At 39.0% G+C, this 14281-nt stretch overlaps 1 protein-coding gene across 1 annotated transcript in view; it reads right to left on the minus strand.

Annotated features, from left to right (window-relative positions):
• LOC5565332 overlaps positions 1 to 14281 on the minus strand; it is a 53999-nt gene that overhangs the window by 13981 nt on the left and 25737 nt on the right. The gene's annotated exons all lie outside the window — the stretch shown is intronic.

Consider the following 14281-nt stretch of genomic DNA (forward strand, 5'->3'; position numbering starts at 1 on the left):
TACCGACACTACGCGGCTATCTAGGCTGCTCGGGAAAAGGAGGTTAATATTGATGATTAACTCCTGACGTGCCCAAGCAGCACTTATTCGTACAGTGAAGATACACTCAGTTGAGTCAACTAATTTTCATTCTTTCACAGATGGGCGGATAGCGGAGCTGTCCGCAAATTAATTTTAACTGATATGTCAGCAAAAAATCAAGTTTATTCAAAACAGCACCTTTGGGTGCCGCTGACATCAAACGTCACTTTTACTACAAGATGTCAGCATACGACCTTTAATCGAGATTTGCACAGCTGAGATCTGATTTAAGTGTGTATTTGATTCTAGTGTATAACTGTTTCTTTTTATGTTCATCATAATGGAAATCATTGACCCTCGACCTATTTGGGGTTCTTGTGCCTGTTTTTAACAGTTTTTTTCTCCCTCAATCTGGATCCTAACAATTCAAAAAGGTTTGAAGGCAAATTTAGATCCCAGGTTGAATCATCAAAGCTAGCTTGACCAACCAGGTCGGAATTATCAGCATGACCTGCCGACGTAGACGATTGTGGATGATATGATGAACTTGTTACTATTGTAGGTGTCGAGTCTATTAGCGGTAAGTCATCCTCGTGGTTATCAGGACAAGAAGTTTCCTCCTCATCAGCATCAATCTCGTCAGATGGTGTGGTAACTAACTTACAGTGAAATAGACCGATACGCAATGTGACCTATGCACGATGGTGGACCGAGTAAGACTACTCGCCTCTCCTATAAAGTAGGTATGGTCAAGCTTATATGAGCCTCACGCATACAGAGATATACAACAGTCTTAGCCACATTATCACATCCCCTTTTCTTTCAAATAATTTAATCCTTGAAATCTTGAGAAAAAAAAACAATTAAAAATATCAAGAAGTATTGAAACCTTCAAAAAAATTGAAGAAATTCTTAGAGTAATTCATAACCTCCGGACTCAAAGGTAAAGGGAGCCTATAGCAGATTTTTGCAAATAATGGAAATGACTAGGTGGATAGGCGTCGCAAGGGAGCGACAAGATTGAAATTTTATTAGGTGGTGAAAATTGAGCAAGCCATTTTAAAGTCAGTAAGCATCGAAGCGTTCTGTGTTCTACTTAGCTTCTCTAATGGAGTAAGATTGGCTTAAAGCTTTGAGCTTTGCTACCAACATAGGTCTGAGCATTTTTACCTAGAATTTCTCCGGAGATTTCCTCCAGGAATTCCTCCGGGGAATTCTTACAGGAATTCTTAAGAGAATTTCCTCCAGAGACTTTCTCAGGGGATCTCCTCCAGGAATTCCTTCGGAGATATCCAGCTAGAACTCCTCAGTGGATTTTCAATAGCATTTTCTCCTAGAACTTCGTCCAAGATTACCTCTGACTCTGAAGATTTATTCCATGAATTTCTACGGGGTTTTCCCTCATGAACTCCTCTGGGAATTTCCTCCAGAAATTTCTTCGGGGATTTTCTCCAGATATTCATCCGGAGATTTTTTCCCAGCATTCGTCCAGGTATTTCACCCCCAGAAAACCTTTGTAGATTTTCTTCAAAAATTCCTCCGGGGATTTAGTTTAGTTTTTTTTTCAAAGATTTCCTCCAGCAATTTATACATCCTGGGATTTTGTTTAGGACTTCCTCTGAGGATTTCGTCAAGAATATTTTTTTCAGAGCGTTTCTCCGGAGATTTCTTCCAAGAATTCCTCCAGAGATCTCCTCCAGAAATTAACCCCCTAGGGATTTCCTCCAGGAATTCCTCCGAGAATTCCTTTCAGGAATTCTTTCATAGATTTACTCCAGGAATTCCTCCGGGGATTTAATTAGGAAATTCCCTTGTTTTCCTCCGGGGGTTTTATCCAGAATCTCTTTTAGGATTTTTTTCTGATAATGTGTCGGAAGATTTCTTTCAGGAATTTCTTCGGGGATTTCCTCCAGGGATTCCTCCGGGGATCCCTAAAGACTCCTCTGGCGATTTTTTCCAGAAACTCCTCAGGAGAATTCAAATAGTAATTCCTCCGTGAATTTCGTCCAAGAATTCCTCTGGGTATTTTGTATAGAAATTCTTCCGGGAGTTTCGTCCAGGATTTCCTCTGAAGATTTTGAAAAGAAATTCCTTCGGGGATTTTCTCCACAAATTTATCTACGGATTCTCTAAGTATTTTCACCAGGCATTTCTAGGAAATTTCCTTCAGGCATTAATCCGATAATTTCCTCCAGGAATTCATAAGGATTTCGTCCAGTAATTCTTCCGGCGATTTCCTCCAAGAATTCCCCCGGATATTTCCTCTAGATTTTCCTGCTGAGATCACGTCCAGGAATTCCTCCGAGAATTATCCCCAGGGTATCCTGGGGATTTGCACCACCAGAAATATTTTCAGAATTTCTTCGTAGTTCCTTCAGAATTTACTTCGCAGTTTCTCTAGGAATTCCTTCAGAGTCCTCAAGATTTTTTTTCAGAATATTTGCCGGAAATTCCTTCGGAGGTCCATCTGGAATTTCTTCAAAGTTTGTCCGAGAATTCAATATACTACGGGAATTCCTTTGGAGCTTTACCGAGAACTCCTACGGGTTTTCCCATGGATTCTCATAGAATTCATTCAGTGTTCCTTCAGAAATTTTTCGGATTTCCTCCTTACATTTCTTGGAGCTCCTTCAGGATTTCCTTTGGAGATCCTCCAGGGTATTCTCCAGAGTTCCTCCGGGATTTCCTCCATAGTTCCTTTAGGAATTTCTTCGGAGTTTCTCTTAAAATTATTCCTCAGTTCCTCCTCCTTTGGAGACCCTCCATAAATTTCTTCAGAGTTCCTCATGGAATTTTTTCGGAGTTCTTCATTGGATTTCTCTGAAGTTCCTCCGGGAGTTGCTTCAAATTTCATCCGGGAATTCTTGTGGAGCTCCATCGGGAATTTCTTCGGATTTTCTCCTAGATATTTTTTCGGAATTCTACAGGAATTATTCCGAGTTCCTCTAGTAGTTCTTTGAAAATCCTCCGGAGTTTCACTACAAACTATCCTGAAGTTACTTCAGAAAATTCTCTACATTTCCTCAGGGAAATCCTTCAGAGTTCCTCAAAAAAAAAAAAAAAAAAAAAAATTCAAGAGTTTCTTTATGGATTACTCTAGACGGTAATTCCTCCGGAGTTTCTCCAGGATTTTGTTTAAAGTTCTTCTCTGTGGATTTCATTATGAAATTCTTCTAGGAATTCCTTAGGGAATTTTTAGGAGAATTTATGCGGGCATTTCCTCCAGGAATTTCTCCGGAGATCTGCACCAGGAATTTCTCCGGAGATTTTTTTTCCAGAAATTCCTACCAAGATTCCCTCCGGGGATTTCCACCAAGATCTGCTCCGGGGATGTTCTCCAGGAATTCTTCAGGGGATTTCCAATATAAATTCCTTCGGGGATTTTGTTCTGCAATTCATTAATAAATATCTCCGGAAATCATTTCTAAAAATTGCTTCTGAGATTCTTGCAGAAGTTTTATCCCGAGATTTCCTCCAGTTATTTTTCTGGGAATTTGCATCAGGAATTTTTCCGGGGATTTTCTCCAGGGATTTCCTCAAGAGATAGCATCTAGGGATTCCTTTGGATATATAGCCCTATAGCTCATCAGTGGATTTTCAATAGCATTTTCTACGATTATTTCCTCTTAAGATTTTTTCCTTGAAAATCTCCGGGTTTTTGCCCGTAACTTCTTCGAGGGTTTCCTCCAGGAATACCTTTGAGGATTTTTCCCAATAATTCCTCCAGGGATTTCCCCCAGAAAACTTTCGGCGATTCTTTCCAAGAAACGTCCAGATATCATCCAGAAATTCTTTCGGGGGTTTCCTTTGGGAATTTCACTGATAAATTCCTCCGGGGATATTCTTCAGAAATTCCTTCAGGGATGTTTTCAGAGAATTCATCCGGAGTTTTTCTCCAGGAATTTCGCTGGGGATGTACACTAGGAATTTCTCCGGAGATTTCCTCCAAGAATTTTTCCGGATATTTCAACGATTCCTCAGGGGAATTCCAATAGCAATTCCTCCGGGGATCAAGTCCAGGAATTCTCCCGGAGATTTCAAAGATTTATCCAGAGATATCCCCAAGAACTCCTCCGGTGACTTTCTCTAGCATATCTTTAGGGGCTTTTATTAAGAAATTCCTTCGGCATTCCCTCCAGAAATTCCTCCGCTGATTTCCTCCGGGAATTTCAAAGATTTATTCGAAAATATCACCCAAGAGCTCCTCCGTGTATTTGATCCATGAATTCCTCAGGGGAATTCCAATAGCAATACCTCCTGGGATTTCGTTCAGAACTCCGCCTGGATTTTTTTTTGGAGCTCCGCTGCGAATGCCTCGAAATTCTTCCGGGAATTTCTTTGGAGTTCATCCAGCTACTCCTTCGAAATTCCTTAGGAGCTCCACCGGAAATTCCTAAGAAGTTCCTTCCAAAATAAAAATGGAGTTCCTCCAGGAATTCCACCATACTTCCATCAGGAATTTCTCAGTGAGTTGTTCCAATAATCCCACAGGCAGCTCCACCAAGAATTAAACCGAAGTTCGTGCTGGTATTCCGCTAGGTGTTTCTACAGGAATACTTCTAGGAATTTTCCAGAATCTCCCCGGGAGTTCTTCCATAAATTTCTCTAGGAGATACTCTAAAATTTTTTGAGGCTTTCGTTCCCAGAAGTTCCTTAAAAAATGTTATCGGGGGTTCCATCAAGAATTCCTAAGTTCGCGTCTTCTAGATCATAGTTCATCCGGAAACTATAAGTTCCACCAGGAGTTCCAATATAAAAAACGTCAATAATTCCTAAGTCCGCCTGAAATTTCAGGATGAATGAACTTTGCCAGGAACTCCTTTGTAAATTTCGCGATATATTTAATGCGCATTCCTTCGGTGGTTACGTTAATTTCTACGGAAATTCCTCAAGGGATTCAGCTTGAATTTTGCTTTTCCAAGCATCACCAACATGTTTGTTTTTTGATCACGTTTAAAATTGATCAGGAAAAATACAACACCGGTGCATCCGTGGGCGGTTTGTTTTATTTTTACTGGTCCAAATAATTTTGACGTATTTGGAGTAAATTTTGACCAAAAAAATTGACCACCGTTTTTGTTGCCCTTAAGTTACCATGATAATTGAAAAGTTTAAAGTGGAAGACATTGGAAGACATTTTCCGTGCAATTGGAAGACATTGGAAAAAATCACCTGGCATCCCTGGTCGCATCATCGGCTCTGGTGGATCGGGAAGCTGAACCAAGCGACAACCCTCGCATGATTCACATGTATCTACTGCAGATTGATCTATACCAGGCCACCAGCATCTTTCTCGCAAACGACGCTTCATCAGGGACTGTCCAGGATGCCCCTCATGTGCTAGCTGCAGCATTCTAGACCGCAGGCTTTTCGGAATAACGAGCTTGGATCCACGCAAGATGAGTGAATTCACATATGTAAATTCGTTACGAAACGGATTATACTGTTTTAAATCTTCATTATTCCATGAATCGTTTACGATACATGCTCTAAGCTTTTGCATCTCCTGATCCGATGCTGTAGCCTGAATAACTTCTTCGATATCTACTGCAGCAGCCTCTTGGATAGTTCGAATAAAGATTTCAGCTTCTGGATCGAAATCATCTTGATTCAAAGGTTTTACCAAGGTGGACAACGATTCGGCTAAGACACGCCGAATGAAAACGTCACATTCATCCGTCCAATGAGTATCAGGGACGTGAGCTCCAAGTCTAGAAAATGTATCTGCTAAGTTAGCAGAACCTTTACGATAAACAACCTGTGAACAATTATCAGAATAAGATTCTATACTATACACAAATGTTTTAAATCTAAGCAAACCCTTACTTTGAACTTGAATGCTTGAATTCTCAGCATCCAACGCTCAATTCTTGCCGTTGGTCTTGAATTCGCCGTAAAAAGAGTTTCCAACGGTCTATGGTCTGTCTCCAGCTCAAAATGTATTCCAAGAAGATACATTCTGAAGCGCTCGACTCCCCACACAATTCCAAGAGCTTCCTTTTCGATCGGCGGGTACTTTTTCTCGGTTTCTGAGAGGCTTTTTGAGGCATATCCAATAACCCTAGGGTGATTGTTCTTAAACTGCAATAATACAGCGCCTAGCCCTACTCCTGATGCATCGGTGATTAGTAATGTTCGATCTTTAGGGTCGTAATACCCTAAGTGCTGGATAGATCCTATTATTCGCTTAAGTTGATCGAATGACTCCTGATGCTCTTGCTTCCAATCAAACGGGGTCTCCAGCTTGAGTAACTTCCGTAAAGGATAGTTCACAGTTGCCAAATTCGGAATGAAACGCGACACGTATGTCACTAAGCCGAGAAAGCTCCTCAGCTCTTCTTTTGTTTGTGGAGCTCTGAAGTGTAGTATAGCCTGAACTTTTTCATCCGCCGGTGCCACTCCCTCTGGTGAAAGTCTATGACCCAAGAACGAAATCTCCGTTTGCTTGAACTTGCACTTGTGGATATTCAACAGAATACCATACCGGTTCAAAACGCTCAATGTATGTTTCACTGCCAAATCGTGTTCTTCCTCCGTGGACCCAAAACTCAGGATGTCATCGATAAATACTACTGTGTTTTTACACTCTGCAAGAATGCTTTCCATCAGATTTTGGAACAGTTCCGGGGCACAGTTTACCCCAAAGAGAAGTCGTTTGTAACGATACAAACCCCAATTTGTAATAAACGTGGTTACATCACGACTATCCTCCGACAATTCCACTTGGTGAAAAGCTTGTCTAATGTCTAACGTCGTGAAAAGTTTCGCATCTCGAAATTTCGGCAACATGTCGTCAAAGACCGGCAAGGGATGGTTGAGCCTTTGGATAGCCTGATTGGCTCTTCGCATATCTACACAGAGCCTTAGCTCACCGTTGTCCTTCATGATTGGAACCAACGGTGATACCCATGACGTCGATTGGGTAACCTTCTCTATTATATCCAACTGTAACAACTCTTTCAGCTTAGCTTCAACTTGCTGCAGCAGTGGTATAGGGCAGCGACGGAGAGGTTGGATAACAGGCGAAACTGATCTATCGATTGGCAAACTTAGCGTTATTCCTTTCATCTTAGGGAATGGTTCTTTCATCGTGTCGACTCTGGAGATCAACGCATCTTTCGAACTAGGCAAACCAATTTGCAGTACTCCAATATGTTGAGCGGTTATCTTACCCAGCAAGGGTTGCTGGCCTTTTTCGATCACGTAAAAAGAGGCACTCGTTTTCAAAAGCTTCCCGCCATCGTTGATTTCCAGATCAGCATCAAAAACAGTGATTAGGTTCAATGGAACACGCTAATATGCCAAAAACCGTTTATCGTGATCAAATCTTTCATTTCGGATGTTGACGTCTTGCAGCTTCATTATTTCCCATGTTGTGTCGTCGATCAAATTATGCTTAGATCCCGAATCAATGAGCATGGTAACATCAACTCCCCCAATACAACACGTTATCAACTCATCAGATTCTCCAACATTGTATACCGGAAACTCTTCACGTTTTGGTTCCTTATTTTGCTGATCATCGATTTGGTACACTGGTCGAGAGTAGGATCGAGGATACTTAGATTGATGAGAGGGGCCTTGACTATTCACAATAGTAGCTTTTCGCTTTCGATCGAATGTTCCCTAATAAATATGAGGTGAAGGTATAACAACTTTAAAATTTTCCTTGCTTGTTATCAATATAAAAATACCTACACTGTTAAATGAGCTTTTAGTTTTGCAAACCGTTTGAAAATGTCCAATTTTCTTGCACCGCAGGCACGTTTTATTCAATGCCGGACAATGGTCAGCTTCTCTATGTCGAGTGTATCCACAACGCAGGCACCTTGGATTTGTCCCGTACTTTTTGGCTGAACTTTCGTAAAGTCGATTGACCCTATCGATTTGCTCATAGGGGCGATTGGCTAGACTTCCGATCGGTTTTGGGTTCATTTTCGACGATTGGTATCTAACAGATTGGTACGCGTTGATTATTTTGATTGCTTCATCGAGAGTTATGTGTTCTTTTTCCAGTAATTTTTGACGCAGGTCTTCGGAGGCATATTGTATGATTTTATCGATTACCGCAATTTGTCTACTCTCAGTTGCGGTCATTCCAAACGAGCACTTTTCAGCCCTCTGCTGGACTCTGAGAGCAAATTTTTCAATGGATTCGGCGTCACTGGGTGCCATTGACCAAAAAAGAAACCTTTCAAAGCTGTCGTGCTGTTTTGGAGAGAAATATTCGCTCAATATATCTTTCATTGACATGTACGGATCTTGCAATGGATCATCTTGTTCGTCACACCCAGGAATCCCATAGAAAGCACTCTGCAATTCTAAGCCGCCCATAGCAAGCAATTGCATTTTACGGCTTGGGCCATCCGTGATGTTCGAAGCTGCCATAACGGTTTCGAACCACCTAATCCATGATCCCCAAGCATTGCGTACTTCTGATTGCGGTAAATGTTTGAATTTGAAGTGTGGAAGATTGTACGATGCCGGACTGAACAGGGATACATGTTGCTGGATTATCGGCCCATTTGAACCATTCGAGACATCCCTCTCAGTTTGATTCGGATCATCCATGGTGACGAAAGCTGTGAACAATTTTTCAATAATGTTTACAACACTTGCTCAGATTTGTGTCACTCGAAGCCTCATGTCAGAATCTAATAGTACCATTTGGTTACATTTTCATACAATAGTCGAGAATTTAGTATTTACTATCATACGCAACATCGAAGAGCGCACATCATTACTTTTTTTTTCGTGTCATCTAAGACCAATGTACAACTTTTTAAAACTTTTTATTTTTATTTTGTGTATCTTTCGCATCATCCAAGAGCAATGTTCTCAAAACATTCTTTATTGTTTATTTCATATCAGTTTCGCATCATCCAAGAGCACACAACATATATTCGCATCATCCAAGAGCCAGATTTTAATAAACATTAGTTTTATTTAACTTTTGTATCATCTTATAGCGCACATCATTCATTCACATCATCCAAGAGTGACATTCTCTAAATTCAATTGATTTTGCAACATACGTATCATTCAATAACGCACATCATTCATTCGTGTCAATCACGACCATTATTTACATTTTTTTTTCTTCATTTAAGCAAACATTCGCATCATCTAAGAGCGACCTTCAATAATCACAATGACAATAGTTCAACATTCAAAACCGTGTTCAAAGTCAATCAAGAATTTCATAGTTATTTTCGATGTATTCCCTCAATAGATCCTCGCAACATTCCAAAAGCTTTGATCTATTCAAACCAATTTTCCTCCGTTAGTGTTACTTCCAACATATCTTTTAAAAGCTGGTGCTAACCAATGTACTTGAATTTATTTGCCAACTTTTCTTTTTATAGCTGGTGCTAACCAGTGTAAGTGAATTCAATGCTGTTCCACACAATCAGTTTTGTGTTGGTAGCTTCAACATCATATTACATATACCATCTCAATATGTTTTTACAACCCAAATCACACGACATAACATAACCTCACTTTTTCTGTTCTCCCATGTTGCTATTAATTGATATGTCTCAGCCATTTTTCTGATAAAGGGTACCTACCTTGGTCATGCTGACTGATTTCTTTGCAGATTTGCACGCATTATATATGGTGTTACTTTTGACTTACCACAATTTAACACATTCCTTAGCTGTACAGAAGCAAACAACTCATCTTCACACCAAACATTCCAAAATCTCACTTCCATTTTTTTCACTCTTCTGACCTCACCTTTCCCGCACACGTAGATTAAACTTGCAAACAATCATGCCGTAAATAATTCTGCCACACACACCAAACACTACCGATGCCAATACAGTCCAAGATGTAGCATTATTTCACGATACAGGTTATTCACCACCAACATCTACCCAGCCATTATTCCTTTAGCGACTCAACACACACCAGAATGCTATCAGTGCTAGTCTGATTTTATTTTACATGCATTAACACGCGGAGGCTCGGTTCACTTTTTTCAGCATTTTTCCAACATGGCGGACTTGGCGTCATTTCAATTTCGAACAAATTCAATGAATCAGCTTTTTCCCGACGGTATCAGCCACAGCCCTGTATTTTTTTTCTTTTCTTCAGAACTGCTTTTCGTTTTATTTTAATTTTATTCACTTTAACTCACGATTAATGAGAACTTCAGTCCAAGCCAAACCAAACAATGTATCCTATGTAGATTCTGACAAGATCACGCTTATTTCTTCTCTTTTTTTTACCTTGGTTAATTGAAACTTAATTAATTAAAAATCACTCAAATCACTCGCAAATCGCTTCTGTAAATAAATTTAAATTATCAACACTGCACCAGATCCCATCTTTTTCGCCATCTTGTAACTTACAGTGAAATAGACCGATACGCAATGTGACCTATGCACGATGGTGGACCGAGTAAGACTACTCGCCCAATGAGAATATATACCGAGGTGTGGAAAAGACATTTAGTGTGCGTGACATCCGTGTACGGTGCTAAATGTTTCACGACTACAAGCGAGTGAGCTTCCATAAGAAGTCGTGACGTAGTTATTTTTGTTTACGTTTTTTCTCCTTACTAATACATAGTCTTTGCTTCTTCTTCGACACCTTGATATATATTCTCATTGCTACTCGCCTCTCCTATAAAGTAGGTATGGTCAAGCTTATATGAGCCTCACGCATACAGAGATATACAACAGTCTTAGCCACATTATCACAGATGGTAAGACTTTTTCTGGAAGAGTGCACGACGACCTTATTGGAAATTTCATTTCCTTTCTTTTCGCACCATTTTTAAAAAGACACCGACACGTTAATGCTTCCAGTGGACGATTATGTCCTTTGAAGGAAGCACCACACTAGACAACGGACTAGCATGCAACAGTCGAAATACGTTCCTGACGAAAAGTTTTTGAACTGAAGCGGGAATCGAACACACACCCCTTGACTCAATGTGGCTAAATGTTTGGTAACACTAACCTCACGGCCACGAAGCCCACCGTGAGCTTTTACCCACTAATGAGGGCATTAGACACGAATAACAATACATATGAGCCACATCAAGAGCAGCATTTAATGGCAGCAAACACAATGATTTATTTTAGATAAATCATTGATTTGTGGATCCCTTCTAAAGTACACGGGAGAAAATTCTGTGGTAAAAATAACTATTTTAGCTGACTACGCCCATTCTTAAAACTACCAAGGAAATTCAGAACAATTTACTATGTTTACGGTACACCCCACCGCATTACTGGTACATTTGACAGAAATAATTTACAACAATCTGATTCCAACTACAGACATGGTAAAATCAAGCGCATTTCTGGTCTGCTGAAAATTGCCGGTGCGAGCGCTTAAGTTAACCCCCTAAAATGGTAGTTTTTACCGCACAATTTTTTTGCGTGTACTTCCTGTATTTGTCAATTACCAGTAGAGTGAAGTTTATTTGCTTGTGCCTTGGCAAGTAAAACCACAAATGTTACACAAGAAACTTCTAACCAAATCACAAATAGAGTTATCCTTTTCCACCTCGCAATTAACACTTGAATGAAGAAACATATCACGTCGTAAAATTATTTTTATAAGTAAAATCAACTCAACGGCCGAATGTGAGTAGATGTTTGAAAAGATGAAAAAAGCAAGTTTGACAACAACAAAATCAACCGGTTTTTAGAAATTTATCTTACCTGTAAATCATTGGCCAAGTGGCACAAGTATTGTTTGTTTTACAATTAATCAATGTGAAATGTACCGATTTCCAATAGCTTCAATTTCAGTATTGTTTATCCTTCGATGTTTAATAACCAGAACAAAGCAGTTTACGGGCACCAAATTGATAGGATATTCATAAGAAGGTATGGTTATCACACAAGCATAGGATAAATTAAAAACTAGTTCAAAGTCCGTTGATCTGTCAGGGAACATTCATAAACCACGTGGACTTTTTTTTGGAAATCTAGATCTCTCTCCCCGTCATGGCCTTTTGTCCATATACAAATTTTAAAATGCCACGTGGTTTATGGATAGCCCCTTGATCTAAAATTCATTATTGTAAACATGAAACATAATAGCCTGCAAGGGCCCTTCATAAGCCACGTGGTTATATTTTTGGTATTTTTCATCCCTTTTCCCTTTTCAAATTTTTTATCTTTATTTATACCAACCGTAATCTTTGAACAGAACCCCCCTTAAAATGAACACGCAATTTATGGACGGCTGCACAGTATGGTTAAGGGGTTGTTCATAAACCACGATATTTCTGGAGAGATAGCTGGTGGATTGCAGGATCATTAAAATCGCTTATTTCAGTCATTTATGTCAAATATTCCATCATTTGCGATACTTTAAAAATGGGGATGGTACAAAAAGGGGGAGGGCTCCCTGCAAATCTTAGGACAACTCTTCATATTGTATTTAAAGTTTAAAACATAATATGGCACATGAATTCCGCTGCCCTGAATATAAAACACTGTGTCGGTTTATTGATTAGATTAGATTTTTAAATAAAAAATGCAAAATGTTCAAGTATATTTTAAAAATGACCTGGGGCAGACACGAACATTCTGAAAACGCCATTATTTTTGTTTATTTTTATACTTTCAACCCCGGGGTGTCCGGTCTCTGTGCATTCAGATCGACTTTTTTTTTGTCGAACAGTGTAATCATCAATCAACAACTTTCACTTGGGTCTAGAAATAGAAAAATCGTGCAATGTAACTTAAATTTTTAAGTCTTGGCCGTATGAATAAAATAAACCTAAGCACAAAATCATGCTTCTTTCTTTCCGAAATTTCGCATAAACGAAAAGTACATATATCCCAAATCATATATAAGCGACATTTGATAGATTTCCAACACAATTTTGAGCTGTTTAAATCTTGTTTGGTTCTTCTGGATCAGGCCATCACCCGTTTTCCATCAATTGGGTCCTAAAATGTTTAATGAATTCTCGTTTTTATTCAATAATACGAAAGAGCATGTTATTGCAACTACTTTAGCAAGTTTTCCCGCTCAAATAACGGCTATATCATTTTTTAACTTCAATTTTAAAAATGGTTCCAAATATCAACCTTGACACTTGTGATCTTGTTTGACATTCACTTTTTCGACAAAAATGCCACAGGGCATATAGTTTTAACACTGGGGTTGTTCCTATCTGACATTTCGGAAGGGACACGGAAAACAAAATATACCCAAAATTCGAGTTTAAACCAAGGGGTGTGACAAAATCTCAAAAATCATAAAAAAATGTTTTTTGTACTTAAACCAATGAAAATCATTTACAAATTGAGTAAACATGTGTTTCTGTCCTAAACTTAAGCATTTGGTAATAAAATTGAGACAGGGCTTTAGGACCCTATTGCCTGACAGCGAAATTTGGCAGATTCTGTAAGCTTTAGACAAATTATTATTCTAGCTCATGCCTTTTAGATATACTGGTATTAGTTTAATTGAATTTATACTGCATAGGCCAGAACGATGGATAGAAAGTCCCCTTTGAAGATTTCAAATGAACAGTTCATGCTTTGAAGTTCATGTTCCAATATTTAGTCAATTAGTATTTTTATGGCTAATTCGACTCGATGAGTGTTGTAAACCTGCAAAAACAAACTGTTATAAATCGTAAACTTGAGTTCAGAATAGATAGAAAATTAAAACTTGATCAAGTTGGATTGAAAAAAAAAATCAGACGACTTATGTCAACATCAAAGTTTCTTATCCTTCTAGAATTTCTGAAAAGCTGGATAGCTCTTCAAGTGAGGACATTGGTTTTTATCATGTCATACATGAAACTAAATCTTCGAACTTTTTAGCGCAATACCTATTAGTAAATAATAATCTTATTTAGCACCGTACCATTTAATTCCAACTAGATTTTATATCCAAAGACAGATATGCGTATTTTGACCTCAACTGTGATCGTATACTAGACTAGACTATTTATAAGTCAAGTCTTGTACACGACTCTGAAGACGGACTTACAGTAGAGGTCGAAATAGGAAATCTGTCTAAGGATACAAACTGTAGTGGAATTAAATGGTATAGTACTAAATTCGGTTTTCATTTACTTATGAAAAGCAAATTGCGCGAAAGTTTTGTTGGAATATTAATTTAATGAAATAGAATCTCCCGGGAAATATTGGTTTCCCGAGAAACATGAGAATCCCGGGAAACAGATTATTATTTCCCGGGAAACGGGAAACTCGGGAAATCTCGTTTTGTAATTTTTAGCTGCATGCTTTCTTCGGCAAAGTTATTAGGCACATTA

Source organism: Aedes aegypti, chromosome 1, assembly GCF_002204515.2.
Source record: "Aedes aegypti strain LVP_AGWG chromosome 1, AaegL5.0 Primary Assembly, whole genome shotgun sequence".
In the NCBI taxonomy this organism is placed as follows: Eukaryota; Metazoa; Arthropoda; class Insecta; order Diptera; family Culicidae; genus Aedes; species Aedes aegypti.